The following is a 4,107-nucleotide window of genomic DNA, read 5'->3' as shown; positions in this document are numbered from 1 at the left end:
AAGCGGGCGAAGATTGAAGTTGAGAAGTGGAAAGAAGAAAGTGAAGTATTTGTCAACGGAAACCCAAGGGATTATCGTCGACAGTGGGAAAGACGCAAAGTGATGAGTATTTGATCTGTTGTTTATATGCACTGACACTGAAGTGGTGTGGAGAGTCTGGAAAGCGTGTGGCACGAGTGAAGTATTACACCGAGTGAATTAATGATCTGTCTCCAACCTTTGTTCTTCCTGCACTGAATGTGACGATTACTACATCTGTTTGACTGTCTCTGAGAGAAGTGGAGCCCGTGTGAGAGACGAGAGTCGATCTGGTGGGAGAAAGACCGGTGGGTGAGTGCTGGCCCGAATGCACGGTGTGCGAGTGGAATGCAGTGCCTGAAGTGACGATTCACATGGTTTGTGTTATGGAGTGAAGTTTATCGTGTGGAGAAGTATTAATAGTCTGCTGTGCACTCTCCTCTATAGTCTTGCACCCGCTGTTTCTGAACAGGGTTTGTCACATCAAGCGCCCACCTTACTAGTCGAGACAGCCCCGCTCTGTTAATGCTGCCGAGCTATTAATTCCTGTTACATTGTTGCAGCGTACAGCTGAACTGGAGCGTCTTGCTTAAAGCATCCTCCCCGTCTGGTGGTCTCCACACGTCCCTATCAAAAGCCGCTGCCTGGTTGGAACGAGAGAAGGTATTGCAGCTGAATGTTTTATTACTGCTGAATGGTCAAATCCTGTTGCATCGATACAGTGTACAGCTGAAGTGGAGTGTCTTGCTTAGAGCATCCTTCCCGTCTGGTGGTCTCCACATGCCCCATTGAAAGTCGCTGTCCTGTTCGGAAAAGGTATTTGAATGAACGTTTGATACGCTGTTGAACAGTTAAACCCTGCTACCTGGTTACAGTGCACAGCCGAAGTGGAGTGTCCCGCTCAAGTGTCCTCTTCGTCTGGTGGTCTCCATATGCCCCATTGAAGGCTTGTCCTGTTCAGAAAGTGAGAAGGTATTGCAATTGAAACGTTCCATATGCTGTTGGGAAGTTGAATCCTGTTACCTGGTTACAGTGTACAGTCAAGTGGAGTGTCTCCCTCGAAGTGTCCTCTCCGTCTGGTGGTCCCCACCTGTCCCCACTGAAAGCCTCCGCCCTGTACAGAAGGAGAGAAGGTATCATTGTCGAGTGTCGTATCTTGTTGAACCATTGAACCCTGTTGTATCGTTGCAGGGCACAGCCAAAGTGAAGTGCCCTCTTGCCGGGTGGTCCTCCACGCCCGTGTTGCTATTGTTCAGAAGGAAAGAGAGTAACTACGGCATGTGTCTCGATTAAAGTGTTGTTCTGCTGTTCAGGGTCCCCTCCTGGCCCGGCCCGCTCGCCACCTGCGTCCCTGTGACCCGTCTGAGTCGAGGACCCCCGTCCTCTGGATATTTACCTCTGGGCAGCCTCCGGCATTCGTTCCATCCTCACTGCGAATACCTACCTGGTTCCAGTCCGAATGGGGTCCGTGTAGCCAAGACTTCCTTGAGAGCCTTGTAAAGAGTACTTACCCAGTGGCTTACTTGAGTGGTGTGCGTCCTCCTCTGATTCCTCTCCGACGAGCCGCAGGGTGTCCACGAACGTCCATCCCGCTCCGGTCCAGGGGGCCCATCGAATTGCTTCTGGCGAAAGAAGAGATTTTAATTAGGACTTTTCAAATTTACCTGCTTTTAACTTAATAAAGAAATTGTTATTCCTTTATCCTCTGTTTTGTCTGGTTCCTTGACACGCTCCTCGAGGCGGTGCCCGGTCCCCAGGGGTGGGTGCAGTCTGGCTTGGCCCACCCCGACCTGTGACAGGAGCCTGGTTGGTTAGCTTCACCATCAGCTGACTGAGGGGATGGTTTTCAGGATTTGGCTCGTGGGTTTTAAGTGCTTTGAAATGTAATGTGTCTTTTTGACTTACATTTAGATGTGTTCAAAATGTTACAGCTTATTCGTAACGCATCGACGCACTATGACTACGTGATGGCATTTCATAATCTTTTGTCTTCGTTGGTAATACCTTGGGTCTTCTAGCGCAGTGGTTCCCAAACCTGTCCTGGAGTACCCCCAACACTGCACATTTTCTTTGTCTCCCTAATCAAACACACCTGATTCAACTCATTAGCTCATTAACCCATGTGATAATGAGCTGATGAGTTGAATCAGGTGTGTTTGATTAGGGAGACAAAGAAAACGTGCAGTGTTGGGGGTACTCCAGGACAGGTTTGGGAACCACTGTTCTAGCTAATGACAACTGTTTTCGGCTTCTCTGAGAGAATTGTACACGCATATATTTCGACATTTTTAACTACCGCAGAAATGTCAGAGCGCGTCACGTGACGATTCTGAACGAATCACGTTGTCAGAAATTGGCATCAGCCAATGAGATTGTGCATTTCGAGTTAAATCACCTGTTTTACTTTCATGATTGGTTGCTGATAGACAGTAAATGACCATATTTGGATCCGACAGCATTTCAAAGGAGAGAGAGAGCTTTCTAAATGGTATATGTGATGACGGGGTGCAGGCAGCGATCGCGGAGCAGCGGGATGATTTAGAATGCCAACTTTTGATGAATTTAGGTGAAATCTGCACACTCAAACAGACAAAGTGTAGTAAAATAAAGACCTAAATGTGTATTTTTGACTTTTTTTCAGCACAAGTCTGAAAGAATACATGTTATTGAAGACAAATAACCCAAAATCTCAAAATTGACCAGTGAAAAAAACAAACAATGTTTTTGCCTGCCGTGTCTCGCCTTAATACATTGATTTTTGTCTTGCTGGCTTTCAAGCTGAGAACCTGTGTAGATTTTCCCAAGTCAGCAAAGATGACATACAGACAAGAGATGCTAGTTGTTTTCAGCTTCGAACCATTGAACAACACAACTCCATTACAGATGAACTGAGAGACCACCATGAGCTACAGAGTAGACTTGGTGTAAAAAAATAATGTGTCCTCAGTAAGCATCTTTCTTTCTAGCACCCAGTAACTGGGTTCCCACCAGATGTCCTACATGACACATTGGAGGGAATTGTCCCATTTGAGTTATCAATTTCCTTGAAGAACTTATCTCAAAGGGACATTTTTACTCTTCTTACTCTGAACAACTGTATTAACCCTTTATTACCTCGCTTTTTTTCTTATCAGTGCGAAAGAGACTCAAATAACTCAGTTGATTTTTGAAATACAGGCAAGTATTTTACATCATTCAAAACTGTTAAATGTCTTCTTTTATTTGTGTACACTCATAATAAAAACAAAATGTTGTGTTTTTCGTAAAATAAAGAAAATAAATGATGCATGTTCTGCCGTCTCTCTCAATTTGAGGTTCATTCTGAAATGTGAATGAAAATGTAACTCAGCAAATGTTTGCCACAGTGACATGTCTTTACAAAGCTTGAAGTCTGTTTCGAAATTATGTAAATTATATAAGAAACAAATATTCTCTGCTTAAGTAATCCATATGAAAGCAACGAGATGTACAGTTTCTCAAGCGTGTTCTAATTACCTCTAATGTGACCACACCCACACACGCATGAGCAAGTCATATGCAAATCGTCCACGTGAAGGAACGCAGACCTGTAAACACCCTCATCACCTCACAACAAATAATTAGACTTCATCAGTCCTCTGATTTTCATAGAGTTTGGTTGTGTCTGTGCTGTGCCTTGGATTTACCTCAGAAGAATTAGATGAACGCGATTTGAAGATAAGAAAGATGTTTTAAGGTAATAAATTCCCACTCGTAATAGTAAGCGTGTTATTGTTGCATAAACTTCACATTGTAGCTACTAGTTAAACTGGTGCCAGACTAAAATGTATGAAATAGACAGAAACATGTTGAAATATGAACCATAGACAGGTAGGCAACCTTTCAATGCTAAATGTATATACATGTACGACACAAGGATGTTTATATGTTCGATAATAAAACACAGCATGATATCAAAGTAGGCTAGTATAAGTGTTTACACTAATATGGTGAATATTATAATGTTTAGACCCATGTTTACTGTGAAATACTGTGTTAGTGGATATCTGCTCAAACGTAGATACGTAGCCTATAATGTCGTAATAACAATGTTTCTAGTGATGGGTCGGT

The 4,107-nt window shown here is 43.6% G+C and overlaps 1 long non-coding RNA gene across 1 annotated transcript; it reads left to right on the top strand.

Moving 5' to 3' along the window:
• Nucleotides 1-992: 992 nt before the first annotated feature.
• LOC309496231 lies at nucleotides 993-1,719 on the top strand. The gene is made up of 2 exons (XR_014205071.1): nucleotides 993-1,151; nucleotides 1,332-1,719. It is a non-coding gene; the product is annotated as an uncharacterized lncRNA (long non-coding RNA).
• Nucleotides 1,720-4,107: the final 2,388 nt, after the last annotated feature.

This window comes from Leuciscus leuciscus (assembly GCF_965113295.1).
Source record: "Leuciscus leuciscus genome assembly, chromosome: 4".
Classification (NCBI taxonomy): Eukaryota; Metazoa; Chordata; class Actinopteri; order Cypriniformes; family Leuciscidae; genus Leuciscus; species Leuciscus leuciscus.
This window is presented reverse-complemented; position numbering and strand designations above follow the sequence as displayed.